Source organism: Aristolochia californica, unplaced genomic scaffold, assembly GCF_029961685.1.
Source record: "Aristolochia californica isolate CCGP_79_NKW_82.1479 unplaced genomic scaffold, dmAriCali1.0.hap1 SCAF_4, whole genome shotgun sequence".
Taxonomy (NCBI): domain Eukaryota; kingdom Viridiplantae; phylum Streptophyta; class Magnoliopsida; order Piperales; family Aristolochiaceae; genus Aristolochia; species Aristolochia californica.
Window position 1 is genome coordinate 45,246,328 of NW_027182103.1, and position 17,070 is coordinate 45,263,397.

At 37.5% G+C, this 17,070-nt stretch overlaps 1 pseudogene; it reads right to left on the reverse strand.

Moving 5' to 3' along the window:
• Window positions 1-303: 303 nt before the first annotated feature.
• Window positions 304-6,647, reverse strand: LOC137963033 (persulfide dioxygenase ETHE1 homolog, mitochondrial-like; annotated as a pseudogene).
• Between the last annotated feature and the right edge of the window lie 10,423 nt (window positions 6,648-17,070).

The window sequence follows — 17,070 nt, forward strand, 5'->3', positions numbered from 1 at the left end:
AGCTAGTCAATAAAGGGTTAAGTTCAAAACATTGGAAGAACTAGCCGCAACTCTCGAAACTACACCTCAGCTTCACCAAGGGGGACCAAGAATTGTGATCCACGACTGAGTCATGTGGAAATCAGATTAGTTCCTAGAGCGGTCAAAACTACAATCAGCCAAGTCAATCCTAAAGTTGATCATTCATCTCTCCAAGGTCTAACATCAAATAGTAGTCCTTTTCGACTGAAAGAGAAAAGATAAGCAGCAGGGAACACGACTTGCGTTGTCAGCGAAGACTCGAAACTGCAATTATGACTCGAATGGTAGGAGACATTCCTGGAAGCCCAAGTTGGGGATGAATGCCCCTTTTATGCTTCAAGAAACTGTGTCCCTGTTATGACCACAGCTAGCAATAATATTGAGGTACAGAAACCAAGACGCTGTCCCACCTGGTTTTGGCTATTGTCTCCTTCATTTACTGACGTTATTACTACACCCTTTTAGCAATTTACAAGAAAATCTTTAATGACCAGCCTTGTAAGGCTTGATGTAGTGAGAGCCTTTCAGACTGATCATGAGAAGCAGGGACCTTTATTCTTCCTTTAACATACAAAGAAATGCTCAAACAGCGACAGGTTCCACAATTTTCTCAGTCAAATCTTGCAACCCACACACCATGTTTGCTGGCACAGCTTTGTCTATCATCTTTGGATATGGTAAGTTCGAATCTGTAAAACAGCAAAATTCTTGACTTATCTACTCTGTGTGGAAATGACAAAAAGCAATAAGAAAACAGCATTTGATGTTACATTCACAAGAATCTAAAAGCAATCTTACTTTCCATGATGATCTTTAACATCTCCTCTAAAAGAATAGAAAGGTCAGTAAGTGAATAAGACTCCAAGCACAACTTTAAATAAGAGAAAAACATGAGCTAAGGAGAACATAAATCAAAAACATCAACTGAACATATGAAGATATTTTACTTTTAAGCAGAAAGGTCTCCCCAATGGATGCGATTATTATCAACTTTGTTTTTCCAAGGTGGTCATTTTAGCTAGAACAATCTATTATCTTTTAGAAAGGGACATTAACATTCCTACAACTATATTTTTGGTCGTCTTCTTGAAGCATCTGCTCTGGAGTTTACATAAAAAAAGCTTCTGCCTAACCAACTCCAGCTTTTAACAACATGATGCAAAGCTCATGTATCAGTTCTAACATGCATTGAAACTGCCAACATAAGTTGTATGTATCAAACTACTTTGCCATCATCTATAAATGCACATCAACAAGTGGTGCATGCACCATGTGATATTTCTGATGGCTCATAACTATGAAAAAATGATTCAAATTTAAACTTACATTAGTGGAAAGTGAAGGTGAGATTGAATTCACTTTCACTAGCCCAAAAGAGTTGGTGTGCGCCACTTAAAACAAGTGAAAGTGAATTACCTTTGTAATTCACTTTCACTTGCTCTTGAGTAAAATGAGTGAAAGTGAAATCCGAAGTCTCACCCTCTGAATTCACTTTCACTCTCGCTCTCAACGCCCTAGCCTCCCGTTCTCCTGCTTCCTCTCTGTCTCGACGCCCTTCCTCTAACTCTTTTTTTTTTTCTCTCTCGCCTTGATCCTCTCTCACTGTGCTCCGACTCTCTCCCATCGCTAGCCTCTCAACCCTCTCTTTTCTCGCCCCTTTAACTTTTTATAAAGAAAATATATGAATTATGTACTTTTATTAGGTATTTTTTATAATAAAATACTCTATTTATTTATTTATTTATATAAATTCATGACTTTTAATATTATATTTAATTACTAACTTAAGAATGAAAAATTAGTTATTGTAAAAGTAAACATTTGATTAAGCATCTGGACATTATAAAAATAAACATTTTTGTTTAAGTATTGTATTTTTTATATTTAACTAAATTATTATTTTTATTTATCTTATTTTATTAATAAAAAAATTACATAAAATTATCTTATTAAGGTTAAATCTATCAGACTATTTTATTAATAAAATCCTTCTCTACTTTCAACAACATTTTCTATTGTGCACACTAACACAAGAAAGTACTTTACAGTGCACTTTTCATGTACACACCAACATAAAGAAGTAATCCACTTTCACTTTCCATTGTACACACTAATATAAAAAAGTAATTCACTTTTACATTCACTTTCACTTTCCATTTCACTTTTGTATATGCACTAATGATTAGCCCCTTGAGATGTAAGCAAAAACAGTTTGCTAAAAAACAATGCAAGAGCTTTTCGGAGAAGTTTAATCAAATCTTTTTCATTACACTTATTAATAACAGGAAACTTTTGAAAAAAAATGCCCTAATCCTTAATGGATACCAAAAGAATGAAAACAATTACCTCATTTTTTGTCAGATGAGGGTTGTACAGCATCTCCTCCTCAACTGTGCTAACCTGAAGATTGACCACCAAAGACATCATAAATGTATGAACCAACCTCATCTCCTCAAGTGCTGTGCACAGATTAATACTATGAATCCATATGTCATCATAATGGTGATAACTTTCAGATCCATCATATAGAAGAATTATCTCTTCAAAAACATTTTTACACATCATGCCATAGTGGCGATGTTTTACTGTTCAACTTTACAGGTACTACACCATACTCGCAATGGTTGCTGATGCTGATTTTTGGTATATGGTGATCTACCTCCTAAAGTGGGAAAGTGAGACTGCAAATACTATTTTATTGATTGTGGAGAGTTCTAGCACAGTAATTATGCAAAGGTGTTTCATGTTTCTCACAGTGTCTCCTTTATAGTCATGAGCAGGATAGAGCAACGTGTCTTTTGGCAATGTGAAAATCGGCTCGCAAGAGAAAAAAGAATCAAGGAACAGAATTGTTAAGAAGCACAATAATACTTCAGAAAATATAAATATCTCCATAAATAGTCGGGCAACTATGATTTGCATTATTACTTGCAAATGCACTGACTTATAAAGCTGTTCTGAACAACCCCCCTGCACGCAGAAAATTAATTGCCATTTTACCCGAATCTGAAAATTGCTATTTCAATCTAGATTTATTACCTACAGGCAATATCTTATTTTTTGAATTATGATATCACCTGGAAGTCTGTCCTTCCACAGCCACGTATCAGCAAGGCATCCCCTGTAAAAGCCATCCTTGGTTGAGGTTGATCAGGCCTATCTCCTGTCACATATGCAACACAACCTACCGTATGTTCAGGAGTAGGGTGGACCTGCAGGCTTCAAAAATCAATAAAAGGTCCAATTGTACTCTGTGCTTCCTTAACTGTTGTGTAGTAGTGTTACCAAAGTTTTTTTTTTTTTTGAACTAGTTACAAATTAAATTTTATTGCCAAATTATGAGAAAAATACAAGAGGAAGGGAGAGGGAAAACCTCAACCCTCAAGGGAAAGGGGGAAAGAATCCGCAACAATTACATTACTCTTTGAAACACCTTCTTTAGCCAGGCTATCGGAAATACTATTGGCAGATCTGAGGTCCTGCTGCCACTAGACATCTAGCAAGGAATTAGAGCTGAGAATTTCATCAAAGATGTGGTGAAGCCTCCATGGGGAGAGAATTCTATAGACAGACAGCCAATAACCAGGGAGGATTCACCCTCAATAATCATTGAAGAGGAAAACCGTTGAGAGTAGAGTCTGATTCCAATGAGAAATGCTGAGATTGCTGCTTGGCCAGTATCACCAATGCCAGCTGAAAAATACCACCCAGACCTGCCAGACCCGGATTCCCAATAGAGCTGCTCCAGAGTTCAACTTCGTCTAACCGGGAGGAGGAGGAAACTAAGGGACAGATGAAGGGGGAGGTTCTCTATGTAATTTATAAATTGCTGCTAGTTTCTTCTGATTATAGAGCAGGGAATGAGAGGAAGGGTGCCCAATATAAGGAAGTGTAAGAAATCATTTCAATGACTCCTCTGATCGAGCTGGCTTTTCTATTGAAAGTTCAGTCCTCATGCTCTTTCCAAATATGCCAAATTACCACCGCAAAAGAGAACTTCCAAAGGGAACTGCCCATAAGGGCTGCAAACAAGCTCAGAGAAGCTAGCTAGAGTGGCAGGAAAGCATGTTTGAACCCCAAAATAGCTCCCCAGACTTGAAAAGATATAGGGCAGTGGAGAAAGGGCTTTGGTTTTAAATAAATACAGAGACCGGTGAATAACATTGAACTTCTGATTGGGATCAAAAGAAAATAATGAACTCCTGAAAATTTCAGAACGAACAAATTCAAATCAAGACAGAAACGAATAAACTTGAAAAATTAAAATAAACATAGGATGAGAAGAATTTTTTTACTACGTGGCTAGCTATATAAAAAAAGTTGTCAAATCGTGTTTGATTGACACAAGGCCCTTTCTGATTCAACTTCCAGTCCACTTTGTAATATTGGTCAAAAGGATGCACAGTCAAGTCAGAAAGCCTAGAAGGTAATCTTATGATATAGAATGTCAAGAAGTCAGAATCAGCAGAATACCTCCAGGCACAGATTACCAAAATTTATTCTGTCTCCACCTTCAACCAGAAGATCAGCTTTTGCATTGCTTGCTTTCGAAATAATAGACTTCACACCAGGCATCTTAGTCTGAGAAGAAGTTCCCATTGCCATAAGGAATGATGTACAATAAAGTGGAACTTCTAAGCAGAAAACATCACAAGATAATGAAAAAGATGTTTCTTCCATATCAGTATTTTTTATCCAAAATAAAGCTCCAATGTATGTCAATTAGTATTGACAGCCACCTTACGAAAAAGAAGTTACAAACCTTTATGAGGCCAGTTCCAGTTACATGATCAGCATGGACATGAGTATTAATAGCATAAACGAGCTTCAATCCAAGATCCTTAACAAGGGAAAGGTCTCTCTGTTGTCTTATCAACTGGATCAATCAACTAAAACAGAGACTTTCAGCTCATACTGTGATGCAGTAAGTTAGAGACAGAGATAGAAACCGAACACAAAAAAGATATCATTGTTGGTGTTATGATCATACAAGATACTAAAAAGAGAGCTTCAGAAAGAACTAAATAAACCTAAAGGGTCTTGATGTATAGAAACTTTCCTAAGTACCAATGCAAGATAATATGAAACAGAAAACTAATAAAAATTGGATAGGTTTATTGTATTTAACAAGAGTTAACTATTGCTTGCTAGAGTCATATCCTTCAGTTCAGAAAGTAGCCCTATGTAAAGCACTCGATGCAAACCACAATAATAAAGGATAAAGATGCAGAAATCAAACTGAGACAGTGGCATGGCTGACAAATATTGACATCTCTTGAAGAGTGAATTCAATCAGCTATCCATCTTTCAGCTTGTTAATTTAAGAAGAAGAACTATGTGCCATTCAAAAACGAGCAAACAACTTGAGCAATATGGAACGAAATAAACCAAAATTTGACCCTCAGTTAAGCCTCTTAACATGTCAATGGTGGAGAATCATAACCCGTATATAACAGTTCACAAACAAACCATAATTTGATTTTGGTCAGTAGCTAAATCGTCTTTTCTATTTAACAGTTGGATCAACTGAATACTATATTATGCTCTATGCTGGAACCTGTTTAAGTGGGCAGCCCAACCAAAATTCTACCTTATAGAAGTCAGGTGTGAATGTTCTTTGGGAATGAATGTAATGGTTTATTTCTGTCAGTTTGCAGTTTCAAAAAAAAAAAAAAAAACTGCCATATTGAATAGTAAAAGTAAAAAACAGTAGGCTATGGTCAAATGCAGATTGGCTGAAAGGAGTAGCTCAGCAGGACGGGCAATCAAAGAATTTATAGTTAACTCTTATGACTAACATGGTTCCAACCGGAACCTCCAAGATCACTGTCAAAAAGCTAAAGATATAAAAGAGAATATAGGATGAATAAGACCACAAAAAAATTGAAATAAAATTAAATGATAAAAGCTATATAACACGTGCCGAACTATAATGCATAAGTTTGTTTACAAAATACAGGAAATTCTAAACATTTGCCCGGACTGAAGGAACCATGAGGTCCCTCTACTTGAACCAATGTGACTGCCTAGGTATCATTTGAATCAAAGGATCCCGTAGTAGCAATTCATAGAGTCACTGATCTGGCAAAGACATGCCAATCACCACCAATGGACACTCTTAGAGCGTCTGACTTGAAGGCGTAAAAAGGTATTGTGGAGCTCGTAGACATACATACCAATAGAAAAATTGAAGAATGGAAAAACAACATTCCACCTCCAGAAAACTCTCAACTGTCTATAGTATTTATACCAAACAACTCGAATCAACTATGGACAAAGAGGTTATCAAATGATAGCAGCATTAGAGAATATAAAATAAAGAATTAGAGATATAAATGCTTACACGAGCAGGCTTCTCTGGGTGACCAACATGGGCGAGCAGGTAAGTATTGGTGGAAGATTCCTTTTCGAAGAGCTGGCGGAACAAAAGCTTTGGCGATTCTGCAGCAGCAGAGAAAGTTGCCATTGCGGAACGAACCTTCGAATTCAAATTTCCCCGGAATGTGTCGGAAGCAAAAGCTAGGGGTTTTATTGTGTTTCCCCTCATGGGCGGAAGACGGAGGAGATGAACACGAATCATTGGGACTGGAATATTGGTCAGTGCATTAGGAATTATCTAAGCTGTATCCAATACGTCACCAGTGTGATCTCATGCTTTGAGGGGTGGCATAGGCCGCCCGAAACCTGCCGATTAGCCGAACTGATTTAAATATTTTAAATTTGAGCTCAAGCAGAACTTACCATTAAGCCTAAAATTATTATTGAGCTCCAATTCAATAATTTTAACCGAGTTCGAACTCCAACATTCATTTAAAACTTTTCAAAAATTACATGTCTCGAGCTCAAACTCCAATATATATTTAAATTTTTTCAAAAAATATATATCAAATAAATTGTATATAAAATTATACATATATTTTACATAATATTGGATATATATTTTACATAAAATTGGACATGACCTCTACATAAAATTGGGCATGACTTCTACTTAAAATTGGGCATAAGGGTGGTATCGAATCCAGCTGAGTTTGAACATTCCTATGTTCAAGTTGAGCTTAATTTAAAGATTTCGAACTCGAGTTCGAACCATCCTAGCCTCGAGCCTAAAATTGTAATCGAGCTCGAGCCTAATAATTTTAACCGAGCTCAAGCTCGAGCTCTAGCCAAGTTTGAGGTTAACCTATATATAATACTCTACATAAAATATATGTCAAATAATTATCTATAAAATTATGCATACATTTTTAGAAACAAAAAATGATAGGGGAGGTTCAGGATTGATTCTCGATAATAGATTAGAACCCACCAATATTAATCTTTTTTACCCCAAATATTGTCTAGCTTATTTTGTAATTTTTTTATCTGACCATAAATTTTCTATGGCCTCCTTAGTGCCCCTGATTGAAAATTTATATTCTAAGAAAAACTAGAAATGTTTTTCCTAGGATACATATTTCCAAAAAAACCTTTAAATAAAATCCTATTACTGTTAGAGACGTACTAGAAAATTACAAGAAATATTTAAAATTTTATTACGAAAGTTAAATGGACATCTTATTGCCTCTTCTAGTGAAATAAATAAAAATAAATAGTCAATCTAATATATTACTATACTTATCAATAAATTTTTAATCAAATAAAATGTCAAACACAAAATTGCTATGAAAATTGCCTCATGCTAAAAGTGTTATAGCATCAACTATCAAATACTTATTCAAAATTTTTCTATACGATTTTCCAGCCCATCTTGGCAAGAAAATCTTACTTAAAAAATTATATATATATTTTTAATAAGAATTTATAATTAGAAAAATATTTCCAAAAAATTTGAGGCACTAATAGTCCCTATATTTCTACTAATTTTTTTTTTAACATTTATTGAAAAAACCACTAATAGTCTCTAGAAACATATTTCTACTAAAATGTCTTTTCAATTTCTTGAACAGCCATGAGGAAGGGACAAAAAGTTTTTTTTTTTTTACTTGTTTATGATCTCACATGTGTGACTTTCACACGTGCGAAATCACCTTCACACAAGTTTAGATCTCTCATGTGTGACTTTCACAACTGGGGGGGATTGTTTCTCACAACTTAGGTCTCGACTCTCACTCTGGTTTTCCGCTGAGACGATGCGGCGCCTACGAAGATGACGGCGATGGAAGCGGCAGCGATGGAAACAACGGCGATAGAAGTGGTGTCGACAGAAACAAAAACGAAGAAATCGGAGGAAGAGGAAGAAATCAGAGGGAAGGGGATGTAGCGGCCGACGAGGAGTTGTCGACAATGACAAAGGCGGGGGACGGGAGGGGCTCGACGTCCCCCCCCCCCCCCAATCCCACTCCGATCCCGTGACTCACGAGCCCGTTAACGAGCCAACTAACTTGCCAGCTTTCAAACCGAACCTTGATTCGATTGAGATCAAACGAGACGTAGCTGGATCTTGAACTCAGCTCGAGATCCAGGTATACCGAATCGAACCGAGCCGGCTCGGTTCGAAGCCACCCTACTTGTTTTTGTTACAAGCTTCCAACGGGTGCGTTGGTATGCAGCAGAGACGACAAGTTAACTGCAGTGGTCATGAAATGACAAAAATACCCTTGACCAACCTCTTTTTGCATTTTAAAGTTTTCAGCAATCGAGGAAATGACCCCAAGTCACCCAACCCCCCGGTTCTTGACTTGGTTAAGAACCAAAATCCCCTAAATGATAGAGCAAATTCTGCTCTAATCTATATGGGACTAAAACTATTCTAAGTTTGCTTCTTCCTTACTCCACCTCTAGATACATCTAATATAGGCCTCCATTCTTTGACATTAAGAAAACCCATTAGGATGCAATTTTAACAAAACTAGGAAACCTAATATTACACAAGATTCTTACTTTAAGGGTCTTTTTAGAACCCCAAGAAAAGAAAAGAAAATTAAAAAAATGAGAATTTGACCATTATTATTCCAAAAAATAGTTAGTAAAAATGAGATAATAATCAAATTTTCCTTTTCACTAACTCTTTTTAGGAATAATAATGGTCAAATTCTCATTTTTTTTTCCATGGGGTTCCAAACAGACCCTAAATAAAATTCTAACATGGCCAGGGGTCATGACTCCTAAAAGGGATAAGAAAATTTTAATCTTGATTCCTTCAGTCTAAAAATAAATAAAAAGAGATAATAAAAATAAAATTCTATTGATCCAATAAGAAACAATGAAACAAAAAAGAGAGAATTTACCCACTCCTTGTCTCCTTGATCATTTGTCACTTTTACCTTCACCTTATCTTATGTTATTTGCATAACTTTTCATTTTGTTCTATCATAGAAACAAACACTATAATTTAATTTCAATAGTTTTCTATGGTTACACAAACACACTGTCAAAGAAAATTTGATACGAAAATGTAATTTTATTTTCTTGTGGTAGCAAAGATCATCCCTTATTCAACTTCCATGAGAGACCTCGGATTTATATCAAAATTAACAATTTCAACTTTCTTGTGTGTTTAGAGTTGATTAAACGTGTGTAAAGGCAGGGGTCTAGTGTCTGATTCAAAACAAAGGGAAAGTGAGAAGAAAACGTAGTTGGAAGTGACCCCTTTCAGTTCATTGATGGAGGTGTAGAACCCTTCAGATTCTGGGATTTCTCAGGGTGGCTGCACGAGCGTCTCAACGTGCGCTTGTCCTGGTTCGTGAGCGGACAGATATCCAAAGCGAAAAAGGACGTAGGACCTCCGCGTCCCATCAATCGCGTTTCTGTGCAGTCTCTCTTCGGAGCCTGAATGCACTAGGTCTGACCGTCTGAGGCTCTGAACTTTTAAGCGACGGGGCTGGGGCTGGGGCTGGGAGAAGTACCGTGGCAGGGAAGGGTGGGGTGGGTGGGATGGGCTGAGGGTGAGGCAGATATTGAAAGAGCAGAACAGCGCCGAACACCAAGACAGGCGGAAGCAGGCGGTTCAGCTTTCCAGAACCCTGAAAAGTCGAACGCGCTTTGACGTGCCGCGCCTCCGTCATCATCATCTACCAAAGAAAGAGAGGCGCAGCGGACGATCCATCTTCCATTTTCGGCAAACTGATTACGACCAAACGGACGCCGTCCTTATACATAGCACAAGGAGACAACTGGGGGGCTTTTTTGTCATTTCACTTACTCTTCCGTCATCTACCAGTAGTGGCGGAGAGTGAGCCGAGCTCCGCCACCATGTACTTTCCAGTTTTCGCCCTCGAACGAAATGTCATACGTAGAACCAACGGATCGGAGACCATCCATTTGCCTCTCTCAATCTCCGGTCTCTCATCAAACCTTCTTGTCCCTCTCCCGCTGCTCTCTCGCTAGGGCTACCTGTTGCTGGTTCAGACATCGGAATAATCACCCGCAACACTCATGAGCGTTAGCCGGTCATGCAGGTGGGACGTCCCGTCAAATGATCGCAGCCGTCAATCCAAGAATTATGCGTGGGCGATATTTCTACTCCTTCTAGGTTCATCGATTTGACACACTCGACATTAACGTCGCTTCTGATGTGACGACGATTATTCCTTGTTTCTGTGTCACAGAGTCTTCTGATTCCGACGGTCGGAATCCAGCCACCATTGTGCTCCTAGATCTCGCAGTTTTAGCCAGAACAGTAGAAAAAAGGAAAAAGATTTACCTGCTTTCTGGACCTGATTCAGAGTTACAGATGGCTCGTATGAGTATAACGACCAGGGGTTTTCCCAATTCCAAAGTTGTTCGCCAATAAATGAGAAGCGAGAGCGGATCAAGTACTGAAAAAGTCGAGTACGCCCTCTTTGCGATGAACGAATCTTTCATCGGGTTGGATACAAACAGATGTGATAAAGGATGACGAGAAGAAAAACAGGAAGTGAAGCCATTATACCATGAAAGTCGCCCAGTAGAGTACTAAATAAAGAAGCGAAACTTTGGCAGCCAAATTATTTGTTCGATTTACCAGAAACTTAGCAAGAAAAGCACCCACTTCAGATGGCGCCACTAAAAATACAGAGAGAGAGAGAGAGAGAGAGAGAGAGAGAGAGAGAATCAAAAATACACTTCGGAGATCATGTAAGTCAATGATCAACCCAGAGGAAAAAAAAAAAAAAAGAGCTTCGGGGTATACCAAGCAATCGCAGCATGTTGATCTCTTCTGAAAACGAGAGGATTACTGAGACTGAGGATCAGATCATGCGCAAGGCCGCACAAGCTAGACATAAGCATCGCATTGAGGTAGTGGACTATCGGTTCTTCTAAAATCCTTGCTTCAGTGCTTGTGTTGCCGACCCTCATCTCGCTCGGATGATATAGATAGATCCCTACCACGATGCGGTGTATATGACTCAAGTGCGCGGTCTTGGGCAAAATCTTCCCGAGCAGCGCAGTGCAGTCAACCTGCAAGAGGAAGCATATGATAGAGCTTAGTTTCAGGACATGAACAAAAAAGATTAAAAGAGAGAAATCCTGAGTACAGAAATAAAAAGTAATGACAAAACGGTAAAAGAAGACACAGAAGTTACACGCCGCGAAGAAAAGTGAGCAATCCTTGGGCGGTATTTATAGAAGAAAGACGGTAGAGTCACCGAGACTGAAACTGAGATGGTGCCCTAGAAAACAACTTTACTTAACCCTCCTCGCCCCTGGGAGGAAATTACGGACTAAACCATCCAGTTAACAAATGCTGCTGTTTATTACTTGGTTAGAACACATTTCCACTTCTTCTAAGAATAAGAAAAAGAAAAACAAAGAAGAAGAAGAAGAAGAAACAGTGGCGTCTTCTGTCTTCGTACAGGCCCGATGTAGGGAGAGACGGAGAGGTATCTGAGTTGCTAACGGTATCGATATCTGCTTACTGTTATTGCAATTACTCCGTTGGTTAAAAAATTCGGCTGGCTTGGATGCGGGTGAAGACGAGAGCTCAAAACATAGTCTAAAGCCACGGGAGCCCAGTTTTTTATTCTTCCCAGAAGAGATAAATCTAGTGATATCCAAGAGTGGCTCCTGCTCGTACTAAAACATTTAAAGCTTTGCGTTTTGAAAGAGACAAAGCCAATTACAGTCTCCAAAATGGAAAGCTACCCGTTTCATGTGATATAGAAAAACCTTTTCATTCACTTCTTGAATACCTTTTTATTTTTCATCCTTTGCTTTGGGCTTCACCCCTTTCGGGTTGAGTAAGCTATATAAGGGATCCTTGTTTGATGATGGGGGTTGGGGACCCTCTCTTCCAGGAATGCAAGGGAGGGGAGATAAGGGCACTCCCTCTCCACTCTCCCTTCACATGGGACTGGGATGGCAATGGGGTGGGCTCACAGGGAACCACTCCTTCCCCCATGGGGGGTCACATTATAGGCTCTTGAGGATTCTTAGGTGTGTGTTTTATTGGAGAGGATCTTCTTCCATTGATGCTACGAACTTAATTAGATCTTTCTTCCTTGATGCAGAGAGCATGAATATGGAAAGTGCGTGTTTGTGTAGAACCTTGACGTGGGTCTCTTGAAGGAGATTTTGTAGGTGGCTTGCTTTGTAAAATGTCTTGCATGGATGGGAAGATTCGTTGGAACCCTCTGCATGGAATCGAGCTCTCATGTTTGCATGGGAATGGTGATGTTGGGGGTTGTCTTAACAATACTCAGAGGTAAGTGTGTAACCGATATATATCATGTATTAGTTGATAAATATCAGGTTTTAGCTGAGGTGATACAACTGATAGGAGGGAATATCAGCTGAAAAGGCTGGTATGTATCATATCTTAAACTAAATTAGCATGGTAATTAGGATATCCTAATAGAAAAGCAAATATTATAGATTATTATTTTAAATTTTTTATCTCTACTTCCTCCTTTTCTATTCTCCCTTGTGTGTGAGAAAGAAGGGAAGTTTGGGTGGATCGCCCCCTCTACATTCCACCCGGCAAGGGAGGGAGTAAATTAAACAACAAAGAGGAAATAGCCCCTCTACCCCCCTCCCTTTTGCACAAAATCAATAACATGTCTCTCTTGTATTATAGAACTGAAGCTAGAGGCTCTCCCCTTCTATTGAGGTTGTTGGTTTTCCGGTAATAAATTCAAATTTTTACGAGCTAATTTAAAATTTTAAAATCGATAATAGAGTAATTATCTCTTTGCATAAATTTCACCTTGTTTTGAAGTCTATTGATCCTTTTTTGGTGACCTGTTATGTACCTAGCCAATACATCCCAAAAGACCGGCTTATCAGGAGCGGAAGATATAGGTACATAGCCCAAGACCATAACATCACACCCACGCTCGTGAGAACCAACGTCCACGGTGGCCCACTTGCGACGGCCCATGGTGCGGGAACACACTCAGGTCGCCCCTTCTGCTTATAGCGGTGGCCCATTGGTGCGGGAAACACACTCTAGTCGCCCCTTCCGCTATGTCGCCCCCTTCGGGATTCGCAGTCACGACGTAGCGCTAGCTCTGATACCTAGCCAATACTTTCCAAAAGACCGGCCTATCAGGAGTGGAAGACATAGGTACATAACCCAGGACCATAACATGACCCTCTAGCTTGATGGCAAGTTCTCCTCTCACAAGATGGGGTAGAGTACCTCCACAAAATATACTGATAAAAAGTCCAATAGTCTATCAATCTATCTATCTTTATGAAGGATGTCTCCACTATCTTCACTTCTCACCCAAACCCTAGTTGATTAAGGTGTTCCCTAACAATTATCAGTTTGATCCTAAATATGACATCCAACATGTGGGTCCAATAGAAGTAATGCTCAATTTTTTTTTCAATAAAATTATTTTAAATTTTCATAAAATAATTTAAAATAATTATTTATAAAACTATTTATGAAAATTAAAATATCCATACTTTTGAGTATATCTAGTAATTTCCCGAGATCAATGACTCCTCTCAAAATTATGACTTTGCCCTTGGAATGAGCTTCTCTTGGAGTAAAAACCTCCCAAGTCCATACAAAAATACAAATTTTCCAATGTGGCTATAATGTATCAAATAATTTTTTTATGTAACATGTTTCCACTCTAAAAGAGTCATGCATCTCTCACAATAGTTAGGTCATTTTTAAGATCAAAGGAAGTGAAATAAGAAAGTGACTAGGATCATGCGCTCAAAACCCAGTTATCTAACCAAGTAGTTACTCGTTTTATGTGTTGTACACTTACAATATTGTATGATGATGCGACATCAAAGCCAGTATATTATTTTACACAACACCCCATATATGGCCCTATAACATACAAATGTTTAAGTGAGCAAGCCCAATTTTCACTATTATCAACCCAAATAAAATTTTGAGCACTAACTCCATGACATAGCACCAATACGACACCCACCTCTTATTGATCAACCAATAGTGTGATGAATTCTATGAAACTAAATAATGCATGCAAGAATTAGATAAAATTGTATTATGAGTAGGAGCATGCAACAAGAATGCTAACAATCTACCACTTGGCCCATCAAAACCAAAGAGAATAAATTACAATGCTGATACCATTCAAACTCCAATGAACACTTTTAACACCCAATCTCTTAGATAAGGGATCGATAGCCATCTTTACAAAGTTTTTTTTAAAATCACTAGCATGTTTTCTTTTGCATCGTTAATGAAGTTGAAATTTTCATCAATGTGTTTTACACTCAAATAAATTTAAAAGACCTTGGTTAAACCTTTTGAAACTAGTATCACAACAAAGATATAATTGGGATTTTCATAAAATCCACTTCTTCTAGAAACTTTGGGCAAACTTACTTCTGGAGCCTTAAAGTTGCAACGTAAATACTTTTGTCTCCATTATAGAAGTAATATGACAACTATGTCATTTAGTTTTTATGACAAATAATCTTCATCAAAGCAGAAAATTTTAATAAGGAAAAAAAATTGATCACCTAGATCATCTTGGTATTCCGAGTCTTATTATTTTTCTATCCAAATAAATATAACAAATAAAACCTAATGGTCCTAGTTCCTTTCAAACATCTAACTAACTTGTTTTACACCCTTTCCATGGCATGGGTCAAGATCTACCTAATAATAACTAGTATAGGGGTAGACATGTTTAAAAAAGAATAGTATCACTACTTGAAAATCCTATATGGTTCACTGGCGCATGCAATATTTATTCGTTGAGTTATTAAGCTTTATCAAATCTCAAAAAAACTAAGAGAAAAGTTACATCATAAAGGCAAAAAAATTATCAATCTCATTTTATCCATTTATCTTTCCTCGAGATCACATCTGATTGTGAAATATCTAACTAAGAATTTTTCACATCTTTGAGGCATTGGAAACAAACCCATTGTTCATTTCATTTATATAACTCTTCCAACTCTCTATATGAGCAAGTCGTTCTATTAGAAAGCAAAAATAAGTGTGTCAATGTTAGGAAAATAATTTCATCTGCTGACTCCTTAAAAGTTCCAAGGGATAGAATTCCACAAGACTAGCTATACTGATTACGCAACGGGAAAATTGTTAAGCACCTAGCCAATACAACCCAAAAAAACCGACCTAATAGGTAGCGGAAAGCCAAGTACCCCAGGATCATAACAATACTCCGCCAGTTATGAGCCGACGTCCTCGGCGGACTACTCTAGCGACACTGGCCTGACCCACTTTTTGGGTTTACCAGTAATTTTAATCCGGCCTCTAGGTCGCCCCCTTGGGGATTCGAACCCGTAACATGGTGCCTGTTCAAATTCCAAATGTTAAGCACCTAGCCAATACTACCCAAAAGACCGACCTAATAAGTAGCGGAAAGCCAAGTACTTAACCACATGATCATAACAAAAATCCAACAACACTTTTATGTAAAAGAAGATGTTCAAGATGAATCTAAAAACACCTGAATTTTGATGATATCAAACACATACATGTTGCTCTAATCATGGAATAATTTTTTTGCAGAAAAGTTCTTAGAATTTTTTGTTTAGAAATGGATATGAATCCAATCATGGATTTGAATCCCATCTGAAGGAAGAAAACCAAAAAAGGATGCACATCCCACTTATAGAAAGTTTCATAATTAAATAAGGATTTGAACCCTCAAAGGATGTAAATCCATCAGCTTGAACCCATGTATGAGAAAAGGTTGTAAAGAAGGATGGATTTGAACCTTACCAATTGGATGTGAACCTCGAACAAGCCAAGAAATAAAAAAGGATGTGAATCCAACTAACAAAAACTTTCAAATTTAAAGGAAGATTTGAACCCCGTATGAAGAAAGTACACTATAGAGATCGAATCCGTGGGAGGATTTGAACCTATTTGAAACAAAATCAACAACAAGGATGTGAATCCTAGAAACAATTACTTACAAAATCCTAAACCCTATAGGGAACTAAAAACTATGGTATCAAATCTAGAGGTAAATTCAAGTGTAGAATCTGACTGTTGGAAGGAATGGAATCAAATCCTTGGCAGTGGATTCCTTGCTACAAAAAGTCAACTTTTTAAAATGTCAAACATAATTTCATAAGGTTATAGGTCTCCAAATTTTTAAGTGCCCTACTAACATATTCAACAACAAAAATAGGATTTATTGATTATTTTGTGAATTTTTAGAGCATATCTTCATCCATTTTTGTTGAATAACAAAAGTAACCTTATCCTCTCTAATAGCTAATTTTTTAACATTTGGAAATGTGTTATATATGTGACACTCAACTCAATCTTCAAAAAACACTTGCCTACTCCAATTTCAAAGCTCCTAAATGCTCCCAAATGTTTTCTCAAAGTGCTAGTGCCATTAAGAGCCAAGAAGAAGTATTCATGTGCATTGATTTTTAGATCTCTTTTAAATGCTTGGTTTCTTAATTATGGAAGGTGTTTCCTTCTATGTAATCAATTTTGGGCTCAATCTTCATATTGTCTGATAAGTTTTTTTTTAAACCCTTCTACATTTCCAACATTTGTAAAGCCTTCATGTGCCTTGAACTTAAAACTCATATCATTAGTGTTGCTAAAAATTGCTGTAAAAATTGCTGGTAGATTCACCCTAGGATTGGTGTAATCAATTTGATGCTTTATTATTATATTTATCTTATAAGAGGTATATTTATACA